We start from the raw sequence: 18,569 nt of genomic DNA on the forward strand, positions 1-18,569 counted from the left end.
CATGGTTTGTACTTCCCAACACACTGCGCCAGCCAGGACAAAGGGAAGGGGAGACGGCTGTTCTGTCCTCTTTTAATCACGTCAGTGGGTGCTCTGGGCTGGGCACACGGCGACCGCTCTGCAAGGGCTCGAGCTCGCTGGGAGGCCTGACCAGGTAGGGGAGAGGCTCCCCTCTGCTGCGGGCACGCTGACTCATCCCTCCCCTCCCTTCCCGTCTGAAAAGTCACTGAGGCGCTTCGGAAACGCAGTGCGTCACCTATGCGCTGTTGGGAAGCCAAGCGTTTGTACTCTACAACTCTCTGTGAACACTCATTTTTGAAAAGAAAGCACTCATTTCTGAAAATGCGCACTAACGAAATTAACAGGTTTCGGTAAGAATTCACCATCCCTCATGCCATGCCCTTTCAGTTCAGATTTTCAAAAAAGTATTTATCATGTGTTGGGCACACCGCCAGGGGCTTGGGGGCGGCAGGGGGCGTTGGGAGCGCTACGAACTCAACAAGCCATAGGCCGTGTCCGCTTACAATCCCCTGTGGAGAGAGACAGGTAAATTCAATGTGCTGTGCAGGTGTTGGGAGACTGGGGGTGGCTGGCGGGTGACACTGGGAGTGGCTGTTTGCCGCTGGCCTCCCCTGCAGCACCCAGGCCCACCCCAGCTCCCCTCCCCGCCTCCAGGAGTCCCACCGCTCACCCATCCCAGTCCTAATCGTCCCGGGGCAGATGCAGCTTGTGCCAGCCTCCTGACACCCCTCCCACCCAGGCCCTTGCCTTTTCTCAGCTCCGAGGAACAAGGAGAACGCGTGGAGGGCAGGAACTCGGTGCAGTTCTGCAGAGTTCCCTCCACCTCGGCCGCCCATGGTCCTGCTTCCCTCCACACCTGCCCTGTGGCCACACCGGGGTGGGATCCACCGGCACCTGCTCAAGAGGAGGGAGGTGCCAGAAGAACATAAAGACATCGCATCCCTCTGGATGCTGGGGAAACGTTCCACGAACATACTTTGTTCAGCCTGTCGGACTCCGCAGACAGCATCGTGACAAGTTCAGTTGATAACACTGTCACGCTGGGAAAGACATTTCAGCCACTGTAGAATTAACCACGAGGACTGTAATCCGGCAGCTTAAAACGCAGTCCTTCAAAATACAACAACGAAGGCCACAGATTCCCAAACCGGGGCTTAGAGACAGACACAATGGACAAATTGTTAAGGTTCACATGTTTGCTCAGGGCCTTTGGGAAAACGCTCACAGAATACTTGACTTTTTTTGTTTTTAATGAATGAAACAAAAGAGAAAACGCTTAGCAAATATCCAATGTCCTTTCTTTAACTTGACCCCTTTCTTACTTTCCAACAATTGCATCTTATCTAAAAGCATTTTAATAAAATGCTTTGTGGAGGCTTATTTGCTATCTCTGCACCTATAATAAAACATGACTATTGACCATGAATTTCTGGAGTTGGAAGGAAAAGGGCCTCTTGTTTCAGGGTGTTTTGAACTACATGAATGTACAGGATTGTTTTTTCTTGGCAGTGTTCATGCTGGCATTTCCCCATCAACTGTGATGAATAATTTTATACTTCACAGAATGGGGTTTTGTCACAAAAATATACGAAGAGTTATCACCATTTTTCATTTGTGCATAAACGATGTGACGGGCACAGAGGCCACCTTTTAGATAGGACACAATGTTGATAGGTCCCTACTCATCAGGCGAGGTGGGAAATCTCAACTTCCGGTGGAATGGACAAGGCCTGACGTGCTCATTACATCGTAGGTGCTAACGTTCAAAACCGGTAGCCAGCTGCGGCCACCCTAGTTACAGATATCTTTCTGCAACTTCCTTTCCCATGTGTCATAATCAATGAAAAATACCTATGCTAACCTGTTTTACAAACATGGTTTAAAAAAGATTTTCTTTTGCAATTTTAAAGAAAAATGACAAAATTCTACCAGCCCATTCTTTCTCCCCTAACTTGAGTTTTTAGGTAGTTAAGGTGATGTCTGAACATGGGCTACGGGAATCCAAAGTCAAAGATGAAGAGCTCTGTGGAACAAGCATGTTCCTGCCACGGTGACTGTAGCCCAGCATCACACCATTTAAGCTCTAAATCAGCTAAGTTCTATCTCAATGTCCAAAGTCACGCTACAGAAAGAGGTTCAGATGGTCCTTCTTTCTTCCCGACATGTGTCCTAGAATCCGTCTGTGCAGGGATTCCTGATGTCTCTAACCACACAAAGGTAACTCCTGACTCAGATGGTGATCGTTGCATGAAAGGATGAAGAGCATCCTGTTTAGGTGACTTTCAGAAGCACCCAGCATCACTCCAAATCACTACACTTTAACTGAGAAGATTCCCCGTGTGAGGCACAGTGCCGGGGTGTGGAGCGCACAGGGAAGACACGGTCCTTACCCCTGTCACCCAAGAGTCGAGGAGGAGGACAAAGTAAATCAATAATTACAGGGCAGTGTGGCAACTGCCCCATCAGAGAGGGGTCAAGGATCCACATGGTACAGGACAGGAGACCCAAGTGGTAGAGGGTCCAGGAAGAACTTGCTTATAAGAAGTGACCCTGCGGTTTAATTACAAAGGGGTTCACCAAGGGGGCCAGGGGCCAGAAGCTGACCCTATAAGAGGAAACGGTGATTAGAGAGGACCCACACACTCGGGGAAAGGTATGCATTAGGCATCACTGGTGACGTGCACAAGACGGGGGGCTGGAAAGGCAGAGTGCCTGGATAACAAGGGGGGGGGGCCCTGTAACACCAAGGATGGGGCACGCCCACAGGTAACGGGGGGAGTGACCCCCAGACAAGGCCGGCAAGCTCACTGAACAATTCAGAAGGAGCTAGAACAAAAGGCCTCATTCCTACTTTATCAACTACACTGATGTTCAGGCCTCTATTTTTCTGATACACAAAAGGCACCTACTTTTCAAAAACGGATCTGTTTTAAATCACTGTTTTTCAAACCTAACAATGAATGACAGGCCCAGAAATGCCATCTATGTAATATGTTATTTTTTATGGGTGCATCGTATGAAGAAACCCTTCTTGGATCTTCATCACATTTTTTCCACAGGGTACGTTTTTTTGGTTAAAAGTAAGAATCACATAAAATAAAGCTCTCATAAATATAATGGCTAGAAAAGGAGAAAGAGAAAAAGAAGAGTATTAAAGGCTTCCCTCTGCAGACAATGACTATCGTCAGGTGAGATACAAATGGTCCCATCGTATGGGTTTGTTCACAGAACAAGAGCAGTAGATCTGGAAGAACCTGGGTGTCTCTTCTCAGAGGTGTTTTTTTTTACACAAGATGAGAAACGGAGACCACAGCAGGTAAGCAACTGCCTAGGGTCACACAATTTATTGGCTTCAAACCAGGATAAAACGTCACGCCCATGTCAGGCCTGATATCACATGAAAACCTCTCGGCTCCATAAAGGCGATTTTTCATTGTTCTAGCAGTTGAGACAGGCACAGAGGACTATTCTAATCACAAGCGTATCTTTTAGAAGGGCTTATTGATGTTTTAGCGTGTATTTAGCATCTTCTAATTGTCATTCTAAATGAATAGGCTAAAACACTTTTGGGCCCAATTAATGCAAATTCTTAATTGATCGGAGAGATACTTCCTCAGGAATCTGACGGTCCAGGGAATAAGCCAAACCTGGGAACTGAAGACAGATGGGACACATACACTGGTGGATGGTGCCTTTGTGCTACCAAACCTGTTCCTGAAACACATCACGATGCAGATAAAAGGTGAGGATGCCCAGTAGTGGGGTTGCTGGGTCATATGGTAGTTCTATTTTTAGTTTTTTAAGGAACCTCCATACTGTTCTCCACAGTGGCTGTATCAATTTACATTCCCACCAACAGTGCAAGAGGGTTTCCTTCTCTCCACACCACTACTGGGCGTATACCCTGAGAAAACCATAATTCGAAAAGAGTCATGTACCACAATGTTCATTGCAGCTCTATTTACAATGGCCAGGACATGGAAGCAACCTAAGTGTCCATCATCGGATGAATGGATAAAGAAGATGTGGCACATATATACAATGGAATATTACTCAGCCATAAAAAGAAACGAAATGGAGTTATTTGTAGTGAGGTGGATGGAGTTAGAGTCTGTCATACAGAGTGAAGTAAGTCAGAAAAAGAAAAACAGGGGCTTCCCTGGTGGCGCAGTGGTTGAGAGTCTGCCTGCCAATGCAGGGGACACTGGTTCGAGCCCTGGTCTGGGAAGATCCCACATGCTGCGGAGCGGCTGGGCCCGTGAGCCACAATTGCTGAGCCTGCGCGTCTGGAGCCTGTGCTCCGCAACAAGAGAGGCCGCGATGGTGAGAGGCCCGCGCACCGCGATGAAGAGTGGCTCCCGCTTGCCGCAACTGGAGAAAGCCCTCGCACAGAAACGAAGACCCAACACACCCAAAAAGAAATAAAGAAATAAATTAAAAAAAAAAAAAAGAAAAAGAAAAACAAATACAGTATGCTAACACATATATATGGGATCTAAGGGAAAAAAAAAAGAGGTCATGAAGAACCTAGTGGTAAGACGGGAATAAAGACACAGACCTACTAGAGAATGGACTTGAGGATATAGGGAGGGGGAAGGGTAAGATGTGACAAAGTGAGAGAGTGGCATGGACATATATACACTACCAAACGTAAAATAGATAGCTAGTGGGAAGCAACTGCATAGCACAGGGAGATCAGCTCGGTGCTTTGTGACCACCTAGAGGAGTGGGATAGGGAGGGTGGGAGGGAGCGAGATGCAAGAGGGAAGAGATATGGGAACATATGTATATGTATAACGGATTCACTTTGTGATAAAGCAGAAACTAACACACTATTGTAAAGCAATTATACTCCAATAAAGATGTTAAAAAAAAAAAAAAGGTGAGGATGTTGTGTTGGCATTTTTCTCTTCTCTTCCCTTTGAAACGCTGATGATCAGATCCTATACGGGACCTAACGCTGGTCCAGAAGCACCTGGAGCTGCTTGTCTTTCTCTGCCTGTCTCTACCACTAGATATTTTGTCCAGCATCTCCCACCACCACTTAAAAAAACTGGGTTCTTTCCAAACATCCTCCCTACTCTTTGGAACGTGCATATAGGGAGATACCTATTTTCATCCTAGTGCAGTTAATTTCTCTTACTGGCTAACCTACAGCACAACTTCAGCCAACCTTCAATTCTTCTTGTTTTAATTTCATTGCAAGCCCGTTTCCCGAGACGCTCTTGATGTAGTTCATGCAAAAGCTCCTCTGTCCAGAGTGAAGCCAGACAGGAGCTGGTGGGCATATGGGAGCCTGGACGCATCAACAGGCCAGCATGGAAAAGTGGCCAGAGGATTCGACATATTGGGGCGATGTTTGATGGACACGCTGACCCCCGGCTGCCTGCCCGCAAGGCCAGCGTTCTGCCCGGACAGAGGGGCAATCCGCCCTCCCGGCCGACTGCCAAAATCAGAGACCAATATTCTTAACTTGCTTCCTAAATATGATGTTTAGGCCCGAAGCGATGGCGAGTTTAGATTTTCTCGCGGATTCTGGCACACGCCGTAAACACTTAAGGCCGTGGCAGTGAAAGCCCCTTTCTCAACCCCATCTGCCTGTACACAGACCACCTCCCAACTGCCAAGGGTGAGGCACTGTGTGGACTGAGGGGGGCCCTTTTCCAGAGAAGCCATCCCTAAGGGATGACTGATTATTTCTCCTCCGAATCCACCATCCTGTGACCACAACGAGCAGGGGTGTAGCTGAGCTGTGGAGGGAGGGAACAGGGAGGTGTCTGTGTCCAGACCAAGGTCCCCCTGCAGGGAACAGTCAGGGCAGAGCGCCAGGTTGCCAGCCGTCCGGGACTCGGTGGATGGCCAGGAAGTGGCCTGGGTACCACACAGCACGTGGGGACTTGTCCTTTGCCAGGGATGCACCTTCCTGAGTGTCCCCTCCATCCTGTACAGCAGGGCGCGAGCTCCCGAAGCCTTTAGACCTCCATCCACACCCTCCAGATGCCTCACCTCAACACAGAGAGGAAGCAGCTCGGGTCCCTAGCGGCGCCTGTACGCGCAGGCGGGATGGGGTGGCTGGGGGCTGCGGGGAGGGACCCTCCTCCCGCGCGACAGGGGCGGGGCTCTCCCTCGGCCCCACCCCCGGCGAGCTCAGCGCCACCAAGGAGCCCCGCTGCTCGCGTGGATGGCGGTGAGGACCCGGGTGCCGTGGCCGCACCACCGACCGCCCCCTCTTCAGACCAAGGCCCACCACGGAGTTGGCCCCTGCTGTGCCCCTGCCCGGGCCCTGACAGCTCCACTTCGCTTGCTAATACCCGACAGAGAGGCCCTGCAACTGCTCTTGCGACCTGGGGGTATCACTGTTATCCTGGCGACGCTGTGACCAGACAAATTCTCTATAAATTCTATGTGAACTACAGAAAGGTGTGGTTGGTGCTCAAATACCTGCTGCCATCCTGGGCACCAGGCGTTCGTTACGTACTTTCGTAAATGTCTGGTAGCAGCCTGTGCATGGGGAGGCCTCAAGGAAAACACACCAGGAACACTCTTTAGTTAACACAATGCACACTTCCCAGGGCTCCTCACTGAAGGGTAAAAGCCGGAGGGCCGGGACTTCCCGGGTGGCGCAGTGGTTAAGAATCCGCCTGCCAATGCAGGGGACACGGGTTTGATCCCTGGTCCGGGAAGATCCCACATGCCGCGGAGCAACTAAGCCCGTGCGCCACAACTACTGAGCCTGCGCTCTAGAGCCCGCGAGCCACAACTACTGAGCCCACGTGCCACAACTACTGAAGCCCGTGCGCCTAGAGCCCAGGCTCCACAAGAGAAGCCACCGCAATGAGAAGCCCGCGCACCACGATGAAGAGTAGCCCCCGCTCGCCGCAACTAGAGAAAGCCCACGCGCAGCAACAAAGACCCAACACAGCCAAAAGTAAACAAATAAATAAATTTATAAAAAGAAAAAAACAAAGCCAGAGGGCCTTCCCACGGCCACTACAGTATCTGCTCACCGGCTGCCTCCCAGACTCAATTTCTGACCTTTTTGCCCCTCTCGCTCCCCGCCAGCCACTTGGGCTCCGCGAACCCCGGGAGACGCCAGGCTCGCGGGAAGCCGCCCGCGCCATTCCTTCCTCTGGTCCGAGCCCCTGGCATGCCGGCAAGGCTCCTGCACACCCCCGTTCTGACTCTCAGATGTCACCTCGTCAGCACCCTCTCCGCTGTGTGATGGGAGTCCGTGTGCTCCCCCCTCCCTCTCCCCGGGGGCTGGGCTTCTGTCCCTGCCGAGGGCGGGTCGTGGTCACGTGGGTTGCCGCCCCCCTCAGGGCAAGCACCTGGCTACCCACTGGGTGAGCTTAAACCGCTCTGGGCCCTTTCCTTTAAACAGCTGACTAACTCACTGGGCATCCACATTGGCCCTGCTTTCCTCCAAATTCCACCCATTTCTTAGGACTTCTAGGTAACTGTGTCCTTTCTTTACCACAAATCTAACTTTAAAACATAAACCAAGGTTTCCCCAGAGCTCAGTCTTCACAGCACATCCTTCCCTTGCAGGAGAGGCCGGTGCTCCTACGTGGACCTGGGAGCGGAGGCCCAGGACCTGGGCGGGGACCATGGGGGCCCCGGGATCCGCCGTCGGAGGACTCGGGCCTGCGAGGTGAGTGACGTTTACGGGACTCTCTTCTACACCTGAAATGTACATTCCTATGACTGCTGAACTGGAATTTATATTTCACAGCGTCAAAACCATCCCTCATTCCTTGTCTTGCCGGTGTCTATTAAGGCCATTCAGAGTCACCGCAGAGGAACTGGATCACCCAGGGTTTCTTCTTTCATCAGGATAAAATCTCATCTATTTGAGAAAATATGCTCAGTAACTGCAGAGAGTAGTTAAAATTCTTTTCTTTCTCCCTCCTTTACCAGCCCATTTTCACAAAGTGTGATTGTACGACCAACGTGTTTCCAAATCACACGAGTGTTCTCACTAGACTCTCTCTGAGAACTGGATGTCAGGAAAAACAGATCAGAAGAGATCCTGAATTCACACTCTGCTTGATTTCATTCTTATTAACAGCAAGAAGACAACAGCCCTTATACTCACCTAGCATTTATGGTTTACAAGACACACCCGAGGACGTCACCCAGCCTCGCCTTGCCACGAGCCTATGACGTGGGGAAGGACCACGTAGGTCTGTCTACAATGACAGCCGAAGAAGCAGAGGCCAAGCCGCCAACCTGGGCGTGGAAGCCCCTCCAGGACCACATCACCCCAGGGCTCCTGTCGCCTGCCCACGGTGACCTGGGAGTGGACACCACAGCCCCGGAAAACTGGCTTAATGCCACTAACATCCAAACTGTCACAACTGTTATTTTAAAATGATAATTTAAAAATATTGTGATTATGTATTATTTAAAAATTTTGTGCATAGAGCAATACTCTTCAAAATTCAGTTGGACCGGAATAATCTTCTAGCTGAGTTCAATGCATATATCCTAAGGTCAATCCTCCCCCAAAGTTAAGTGGGTTTCACTGTGGCACTATGGAAAATTATCTTAACAGAAACACCAGAAGAAAGTTGAAAATGTGGATTCAGTGGTTTCCATGCAGAATCTCTGAAGGAAGCTTTGCTTTTCTCTCAGCTCTGACAGGAGAAGGCCTTGCTAGGCTGAGCACACTCTGGGTATTCTCAAGAATTTCTCAGTGGGGCAGATTCAGCTGAGTAATAAAAACAATCAGGACTCAGTCATCCCAATTAAGCGGAACTCCAAGTATTTAAGAGACCACTATTATCACTTTGGTTCCAATTGCTGTGGGGCTTAAAAAAACTTTTAAGACCAGGTCTTTACCCTAAAGGTGCTTACAATCTTGGTGATACCTGTATACAAAATGATACATAATTAAGCACTACTGGGTACATACCACAGAAATTCAGAGGAGGGCCAGCTGGAAAGGTCAAAGAATGTTCACTGGGATTGGCCAAGCCTTGAAGGGTGAGTAAAGGAGACAGGACAGTTTCCCCAGCAGGAGTTAACGGCTTAGTTTAGCAAGTAGGGGTGGAAATAAGCAAGGTCTCCCAATTAAAAACAAAAATCTTCATTACAGTATGTTTCAGCAGGGCCCATGCAGTGGATCTGCTGTGTGCGCTCATCTCAAGCATGCTGGCACATCAGGGCATTCCTCTAGAAGTTCTACTTAAATAAGAGGGCCTCCAGGGCTTCTTAGGAGCAATGATAAAGAGGACTTTGGGACAGAGATCCATTCCCCCAGTGAAAGAAGAAGGGGAGACAGCCAACATCTGGAGGAAGGGATGGAAGCCCTACCAAGGCAGGAGGGAATCAAGTCCACTGTAGGTCCTGGGGTCAGATGTACAGGGAGAAATGCCCAGCCCCCCGTAAGGTAAAGGACTGGTAATACTCAGATATTTTCTGGAAATTAACTTCAAGTTCCTCAGAAGTGTTTTAAAATGGAGAAAGCCACGTTACCTTTGGGGAGTCCAACAAGACCTAGACTCGCCCAGAGACCAAGTCATCTAGGGCTGTCCAAACCCTGAAGGACAAAACCCTTCCCTCCAGCACATCCAGTAACAGAGCAGCCCAGCCCAGCCCCGGCTTCAGCATCGCGGCAGAAATCTACCAAATGAAACTAACAACAGCATCTGAGAAGCAGTCAGGCTCCACGGCCGCTGGAAGTTTCAGCCACCCCACAGCCATCCCGGGGTGTGAAGACCCAGGAGGAAGAACTGGGTGGGAGCCAAACACTAACGCAGTCAGTCTTCACTCCAATACCTTCTCCTGCCGAGGACCAGAGAAAGTGGGCTCTGCACCTTTAAGAAAGCACAGTGGCTGTACACCTACCTACCCTTTTGCAGGCGAGAAAGGGGTTAGCTGGCCAGCTTGGGATGGTCCCCACTGCCACCAGTATCCCAGAGCTCTCGCTAGTTTCAAGAGGGTACAGAAAGGTACAGACGTGGGAACAGGCACATTCCATCTTGTCTAGGAGACCTACTGCCTTAATGAATCCAGCCTGCCACCTCCAGCGCTGCTGTCAATGGGTAACTACTCCGATTCACTGATTTTTTTTTTTTAAGGAGCAATCTCTTCCCTTACACTCTTCCTCGAGCCCTCAGCCGACTCAAATCCTCAATGGAAGGAAAGGGTTGGGATGATATCTCAATATCTGCTCAGCAAGCTTCTTCTTTCCCACTGATGACAAAGTCAACTTCAGCCCAGCTTCTGAAAGAGTTACCTTCTAAATCCAGAACTAGGAAGTCCACCCACACCGACTTCCTCTCAGTCTCACTGGCAAGCCCCAGAGGCTTCTGTCCAGAAGCTGGACAACCACCAGGGAATTAATCCCTTCTTTCTTTCTCCCACGCCTGTCTCACAAAGTCTGTGCCCTGCGGCAATGCAGTTCCGTCTACAGCCCCGCGCGCGGGCTTTCCTGCTCCTGCAGCCTCAGGTCCCCCTGGTTAAGCACCTGAGGTAGAGTCAGTCTCTCTGTCCGCAATCCCTCCAGAAGGTGGCGTCACACACCTGACAGATGCTCCAACTACATGGGCGTTACGATGCCTGCCTTCCCTCCCTGCCCACACGGCTGCCACGTCCAGGTCTGTCCCTGGTTTAAGTGCTCCTCATCCCCTCTGACTAACATCTCTGATGGACCCCGTCCTGGGGGACCTGCCTTAAGTCCCGCCTGCCTGCAATCCACACACCACGTGGCGGCTGAAGTGCGCTGACGCTGAGAGATCTGATTCAGACGTATTCCAGGTCCTCATCCCGCCACCAGCGTACAACTGAAGTCCATGGCAGGACACACGTGATCCTTCATGCTCTGACTCCCGCCTGCCTCCGTAACCTCATCCCTGGAGCTCCCTTGGCACCTCTGCACCGTGCTTCCTTCCATATCCTCACACATCTGGCAAACCCCTACTCAGCCTTCAAGTTCAAAGCCAACCAGGACTGACCAGGTAGCCCCAGACACTCCTTTTCTCACCAACCTTCACCCAGAACTTCATATTTTCACTGTAATCGTCTTTGTGCACATCCATCCCTCCGCTAGGTTATAAGCTCTCAGGTTATCAACATTTGCTGAATGAATCAGTGAATGAATGAGGGAGGCTTATCTGAAGGTACAGATTTGGGGACATCGGCGTGTGGGTGACTGATGCAGTCATGAGGAAAAATAAATCACCCAGAAGGAACACAGTGGGCCACATAATGAGAGGACTAAGGTTAGAACCCAGGGAGGACAGACCCTCAGAGAACGAGGGGCCTGTATCCCAGAGCCTAAGGGAGAGGAGATTCAAGATAGATAGAACGGTTTACACTGAGCTTGTCCTGTACAGTGGAAAACAATAATTATTGCATCACTATATAAGGAAGTATCGGTAAAAATCTTACAAAGTTATGCAAACGGAAGCTAAACAATATAGATCCACAGTTTCATTTTCATTAAGATAAGTTTTCATCAAGTCTTACCATTGTTCCCAGGATCGGATTTTGCCAACGCAGGGCTTCCTGCACCATGTTGTCTGAAAAATGTGTTCTCTCTTACTAATTTTTCTACATATAGTTTGGTTTCAACTTGGAGCCACTCCTGTAACACTAAGGTAGAAGATTTCTTCAGATGAGGTTTTCCAGACACACAGAGATGTCAATTCAACCAGACCATACATTTTTATACGCTATTAAGCCCTTGTACGTAAAAGAGACTGAATAATATGTTTGGAGAGAATGACTGAATTTCTTACATTTAAACCCATAGGTTAGGGCATCTGGTAGTGTAGCTGTTGCCCATCCCCCAGCAAATATGGAGCCCACAGCAAACACTGCTGACGGGTTGTGGGAATTTCCCAGCCAAGCCTGTACAAGCCCACGACATGGCAAGCAGCTCCTACCAACTGGTCAGAGTTGGCCCAGGTGACGTGGCTTCGTTCTCAAGGTAACTATGTTAAACCTGGCTTTCCCGCAGGTCCCTGCCCACATCTGGTCTGCACGGGTGTGTATTCAGCAGAGCAGCTGCCCTCTGTTAAGAGGGCAATGAACAGAAACAAAGTAGTCCAAATGTGACCCGCCCTTCTGCTTTACTTCCTACGTCCTTCCTGCATTACTAGTTGTGAACACAAGTCTTCTTAAGCTCTTAATTCCACACATGCATACTAATGTCATTTCAGATCAATGGAGAGAACTGAATTATACGACACGCTGGTTCCAGATTCCCATCTGCCACGGACCACCTCTAGTTACACACCCTTTGTCGAACTGCCCTGTGAAACCTGGGGTTTAGCTGTATACTGCTTTTTCAGGAAGATAAAACTGGCAGCGGTTTGTCCATCACATGCTCCTGTTCAAAAATCCTCAGTTGATTTCCCATCATTTATCTATAATAGGATGAAATCCAAACTCCTTTGCCCCGGCCCCTGATTCCATCACACCAGATCTTTCTTTGTGTATGGTCGGATGATCTTTCTATGGCTCCTTTCTAAGGCACCAAGTCGTTCATTGACTTATACACACATTTGTTATCTTTCAGTTCTGCGGGTGAAAAGTTTTACATGGGTCAGGATGGGCTAATCAAGGAGCTGGCAGGCCTGTGCTCCTTCTGGAAGCTCGGGGGGCGGCAATCTGTGTCCTGGCCTTTACCAGCTTCCAGAGGCTGCCCCCGTTCCTTGGCCCCTTCATCTTCAAGGCTAGCAATGGCCAGCCAATCTTCCTCACATGCATCTGACACTGACCTCTGCTTCCCTCGTGCGATTACCTGGGGCCCACTGGATAATCCAGAATAATCTCTCCACCTCCAGATCCTCCATTTAACCACATCTGCACAGTCCCAAAGTGGACATCTTGGGTTGGGGGGGCATTACCCTAACTACCATCATGGTGGTCTGTCTGCCTGGACTTCCCTGGTAGAAGACTCCTATCCAATTCCTTAGGCATTCCTTAAGATCCTACGGAAATGTCAATATTTTCACGAGGCCCCTCCCCTTCCAACCCAAGACACGTCTCTGGCAGCACTGACTTTGTACTCCAGTTTATTTGTGCTCAAGCCTGTCTCTCTGACTAGATGGTGAATCACTGTGTCTTACTCATTTTTGCAGCCTTAGGGGCCTAACTATAAAAGACTGTGGGGAAGAAAAATGAATATTTTAATGAGTAAAGGCCTCAGCCAGAGGCAAGACCAGTAAACACACAAGACTTCTGAGTATAACTTAGAAACTAGTTCTGACAGCTCTTAACTGGTTCTTATCACATAATTAACCAAGCCCCTTAACCCTTTAACGATTCCAGGGAGGTCTTCCTGCACACTTAAAATCAACCATTTGCATCTAAGGCTGTTTCTGACTTTAAAGTGATTTGCCATAGATCACAAAGTGTTGTCAAGTGTCCTCCTCGGCTTGGCTAGAAAAGGGCGAGCCACATCCCAAATGCTTGGTTAGATGCTGAATTAGGGAAGTGACCTTATTTGCACTATTTCTGAATTCCAAGAAAATGATTCTCGTCTAAAAAGTCTGACTGCACTTTGTTGGGGGTTAAAAGCAACTTTGCCACAATATTTGTTTGATATTTCAGTATCTGGAAGTTCTTGCATAGAACAAAAAGTTCAAATTAAGCAAAGTTTAAATGGCCTCAAATCTTTAAATTGCAAGGCAAACAAGGAATTGAATAAATTTCGGTCTCGTGAATGGGCAAAGCTGTACTTTTAAAGGTAATAGTTTGCCAGGAATATCCAATGTGACTAATAGGACTATGCACTATAGAAACCTAAAGACATGGAATTAAAAGTAAAATCTATGTGCCCAGCAGTTGAGCTGCAAGAACCCAACAGTTAGGTACAAAAGAGGAGAGATTATCACCTGTTTCTGAATTTGAATACAAAGTCTACTCTGCTATTTTTTTCTTCATTAGCAGTAATAAAACCTCTCTTCAACCTAACTCCTGTTGGTTTTGTTAGTTTCAGGTTAGCAGAATGTGGAGTTCCCAAAGCCAAGAGTGGTGTTTAAATGTGCCTTCTGTTAAATTTCACTGTCTTTCCTAACACTGATAAAATAGGTAGGATTTTCAGATCCACAAGGTGGGGGGCCTATGTATCTGATAAAACACCGATAAAATAGGTAGGATTTTCAGATCCACAAGGGGGGGCCTATGTATCTGTATCAAACCTCACATTCACAAAGCAGAAACTCAGGCCTAGCTGCTTCCTCTAGGTCAGCAAAAAGCCAAGGGTGAGGGGAGATGGTCCGAACACCCACTGAGGAATGGAGCCTGAGAACACAGGCCCTGCCGTAATGGATAAGCTGTACATACGTGTAGTACACACGGCAGATTGTGAACTGGATGCATTTTTATAGAAAAGGGAAGCACAACTTCTCAGTATTTGTGTTGGGCTTTTTTCAAACTTCTAAATTCTTCTATAAATATATTAAGAAAAACATCTAGGGCAATGAACACCACCAACCAAACTCTTTGGCTAAAATGGAGGACTGCAGGCCTAATTTGCAGAAAAAGTCATCATGTTGCCGCTCTTACTGTCTGGACACTTCACTCCTGTTATTACATCTCGGTCACCTACAGGCACGACACAGACCCCACTTGGGGAAATGGTCTGGAGCATCTGGAATGAGAGCTGGAGCCATCTCAAGAAAGAACAAACATTAAAAGCTATTCACAACCTAGTGAAAAGCAAATGCACCTCAAAAGTCTAGGTCTATGAAGAACGAAAACCAGATGTTTTGTAATACCTTAATATATAAAACAACTGAACCCACTAAGTGGTACTTATGGAAACTGGCTTGAGAGATAGAGCTTTAGTTAGAAGTGGAACTAGTTCCCACCAGGAAAAGGATTGTTTGCCTTGCTCCTAAAATCCAGTCATGCTAAGGGTGATAATGGTACTAAATGTTTTAAGAACCAACAGAAACGGTGGTGGGACCTACACATTTCGTTTTCCATAAAAGTAAAACGCCCAGTAGAATTACATTGTTCTAACTTAATCCCTTCCGAAAATAATTTTCTTGCAGCTTGCATTTCATCTTGAACAATTTTACTATGTTCAGCATAGTAGCAACTGAGAAAAAAATGTGTTTCCTTTAGAAACAAAAGTGAGAAAACTTTACAAAAAAAAAATTGCGCTTCTGCGACGCTACGCTTCCAAGTTCTTAACATAAAGCCAAAATAACGCACAATATAGATGGCTACAGTAACCCAACTTTTCTGCAACAAGTATGCTTAAAAACAATGACCATTCAACCACAATACATTATTTTCTACAGTGTGAGCGGGTAATGGACCCGCAAACATTTTTTTCTTTTTGGCTAGCTTGCTTTAAAAATCTTGCAACTTGCAAGCTCAAGTTTTTTGGAGGGGAAGGCCGGTTAATGGTCGAGCTTAAAATAAATCGGCTCTGCAATTACTTCGTTCTTTAAGCCGATGAAACACGTTTACCCATTCCACGCCATAAAGCAATCCGATGTCAACTTGCTATGGAGTCAAATGCGACAAACTCCGAGAGCTCCAGTGGAGGCGGCGGCTGGCGGAGCCCACAGATCCCCGCACCCCTGCGGCACCAGGACGCGCAGCCCGCGCTCAGGGCCTGCCGGGCCCGGGACAGTGCACCACCGCCACCCCCCGTCCCGGGGATACTGAGGCCCGGTGACCCGGGCGACCTGGAGTCGGCGAAGGCCCCGCCGCGGCTTGGCGCCCCCTTTCCCCAGAGGCCGGGAGGCTCCTGGGCAGCGCGCTGTGGACACCACGCTCCTATAGCCGTGGGAGGGCTATGGCACGAGCCTGGGACGCCGTGTCCCCGACCCGCCGCTCCCGGATCCCGCAGCATCCTGAGACCCAGGAGCCCGCCGCGGGGACCCGGGCGCCTCCCGGCGCGCAGCCCCGGCCGCGGGCCCCTCCAGCCCGAAAGCCCCAAAGTTGCGCGGCCGCGTTGCCGGCGGCGGCGACTCGGCCACCACGCGGTGCGGGGCTCCCCGCCGCCCGCGCCCCGCGCCCCCGCCCGCCAGCGCCCGGCTAACCTGGATAACCTGACGCCGCCTCGCCACCCCAGCGGCCGCCGCGCGCCCCTAGCCATGGCCAGCCCGGGAGCCGCGCCGACGCCCGCAGCCTCCCGGCGGCCGCCTCTGCCCCCGCGCTGGCGGCGGCGCAGGATGCGGTCTGCGGGAGCGCGGAGCCTCCCGGAGCGCAGCGGGGCCGAGCGGCCGGGCGGAGCATGCCCAGTGCGCGCGGCGCCGCCGGGTCTTCGCGGCAGCGCGGCGGGGCGGGGCGGGGCGGGGCAGCGGGCCGGCCCGCGGGGGAGGGGCCAGGACCGGGGGACGGCCCCTCGGTCCCCGAGGCCCCGCGACGAGACCCCGCGCCCAGCTGTCTCCGGCCGGCGCCCGCCCCGCGCGGCTGTGCTGCAGCCTCGGCCGTCTCGGCGTGGGTCCCGGGTTCCCGCACGCGGGGCTCGGGACCCGCCCTGGGCCCGTGACCCCGGACCTACCCCGAGCAGGGTCCCCGTGCGGCCGCGGTGCCCGCCCCGGCAGCGCCCCCGCCGCGCGCGGAGCCGCAGGAGCGGGACGTCCACCGGCGGCTTCTGAGCGGCGGGCTTGGGATTCTAGTCTCCTCCTTTGTGACTATCTGGAGTTTCTAAGTTTTCTCTAGTGACCACTGTGGTGTTTTGTCAGTGAGGAAAGACGGGTTTTCTAAGGCGCCTGCAGAAGTTGAGCGGCCCGTCCCCGCAGTGCAAGCTGCCCTTTTCCATACGGCGGGACCACTTGGTGCCAGGCCGGCCCCCGGCTCCTCCTCGGGTTGCCCCCGCCCCTGTCGGCCCCGCCCCTCCCCGCCCCGAGCCCCGCCCCCTCGGCTGCGGCGTAAACCCGGAGCGGCAGATTTCCCACGGCGCCCGGGAGCCGGTAGTCGCCGGTAGTCGCCGGGCGGGAGCGCTGCCGGGGGCGGGGTGACGCAGCTCCGCTCTCCCCCTCTTTCCCCATCCCCGGCGAGCCTCGCGGGGGAGCGCTGCGACCCTCGCCGCGGGGCCGGCCGCAAAAATGGGTCAGGATCCGACTGAGCATGCTCGCCGGCTCGCGGCCGCGTCGGGCGCCCAGGTGGACCCAGCCGGGCCTCCGGTCGGGCCGCGCGGGGGCGGCGCAGGTGCGCAGTCCGGGAGCAGGTGCGTGGTACCCGGCCGGGCCGCGGGCCGGAGTGGGGGGGGGCCTGGGGGGGGTGGGTCTGGGTCACAAGTGAGTTGAATTAGAAATCCTATTTCAACATTAGTTTCATTACCTCAAGAACTTTCAGCTGGTTTGTTTTCCAGGCAACCCAAATCTTTCATTCTCTTCTCGTATTTAATAGGCTTCCTTGACAATTGCATGAGGACACGAAGTTTTCACCTGCTTTTTCGAAGATGAAGGCCTTGTCCTCACTCTCAGATCATTGCGCGGTGTCAGAGTCCATTTTTTCTTCAGTTCTTCCTTCCTCTGAGACTCCACGTTCTCCAGGACCCTGCAGAGCGCGCTCGCGCCGCCTTGGATGCACTTTGGGTGGGCGTGGGAACTTGCTGCTAGCCTTCGGTTTCGGAGGAGAAGACGGGAATGGAGAGCTTCCAGGGAAGGGAGGCTACAGGCAGGAGAGGAGTAAACTCAGGAACCCAGAGAAATGCTTTCAGGTGAGTGGGGTCTTGCGGGTTTCCAGTCCGGGGAGGGGGGACGCTGCCGCACCAAGCTTGGTGCCATGGTAGTGGAATATGAGGGAAGGGGGCAGGGCACAACCTTTCAAAGAAGACATATCCCGAGGACATGACATAAACTGGTTACAACCAGCTAGGTCCAAGATGGCGGACTAGCCAGCATTCACTAGACCTTGAGCCTCAGTATAGGCTCATTGTAACACATCAGCTAAATGATACACCCACAGGTGCCATGACAGTTCCAAGGCTGACCCTAAAGGTCAAAAAGTAGGCGGTGGCCCAATTCCTGGAAATCCCCACCCTCCCCCCAAATAGCTGGACTACTTCTCCCACTCATTAGCCTGTGAAATTACCCACCCCTATAAAAACTGACAACCCCCCATACCCTGGTCCCGGTCTTGCCTTCTGAGATGGCCCACACTCTGTTTGTGGAGTGTTTCTCTAAATAAATCCACTTCTTATCTATCACTTTGTCTCTCACTGAATTCTTTCTGTGTTGAGACGTCAAGAACCTGAGCTTCATTAAGTCCTGAGACCAGGTGTGTGATCTAAGTTAAAACACCATGGGTTCAAGTGCCAATCTGAGTTACACGGTTTCATTGGGATTCCCTCCGAGGGCGGCTTCCCTCTCCCCTAGTCCAGCCCCAGTTCAGCGCCAGCGTGCTTGGGGACACCACCTGTAGTGAAGGCCCCTCTGGGGAACAATTTCCTGGGGGGCTTACTCTGGTGCTCCCCAGAGCCCTACCTTGTGCTGAGGCCCCCCGCCTCCCTCTCGCGAACGGTGAGGCGCCATCATTGCCCGTGCCTCCTGAGCCCTGCCCTTGAGCTTGCCCAGGCCCCTTGGAGGTCCACACCGCGAAGCGTCTAGCCTGGGAGAGGATGGGTG

General features: G+C 51.2%; 1 protein-coding gene and 1 long non-coding RNA gene across 3 annotated transcripts in view; one reads left to right on the forward strand and one right to left on the reverse strand.

Annotated features, from left to right (window-relative positions):
- MFAP3L (microfibril associated protein 3 like) overlaps positions 1-16,622 on the reverse strand; it is a 44,064-nt gene extending 27,442 nt beyond the window's left edge. Inside the window, exon 1 of one of the 2 annotated variants that reach the window (XM_082402147.1) lies at positions 16,499-16,622. The gene's annotated coding sequence lies outside the window, so the exon portion shown is untranslated. Of the gene's footprint in view, positions 1-16,034; positions 16,259-16,498 lie in introns of those variants that run through there. The other variant, XM_082402146.1, reaches the window with a different exon arrangement.
- A 431-nt stretch (positions 16,623-17,053) lies between these two features.
- LOC309633380 overlaps positions 17,054-18,569 on the forward strand; it is a 463,676-nt gene continuing 462,160 nt past the window's right edge. Inside the window, exons 1-2 of the long non-coding RNA XR_014247481.1 lie at positions 17,054-17,167; positions 17,350-17,662. This is a non-coding gene — a long non-coding RNA (uncharacterized lncRNA). The remainder of the gene's footprint in view (positions 17,168-17,349; positions 17,663-18,569) is intronic.

The sequence above is a fragment of the Balaenoptera borealis genome (genome assembly GCF_965194805.1).
Source record: "Balaenoptera borealis genome assembly, chromosome: 8".
Lineage (NCBI taxonomy): Eukaryota > Metazoa > Chordata > Mammalia > Artiodactyla > Balaenopteridae > Balaenoptera > Balaenoptera borealis.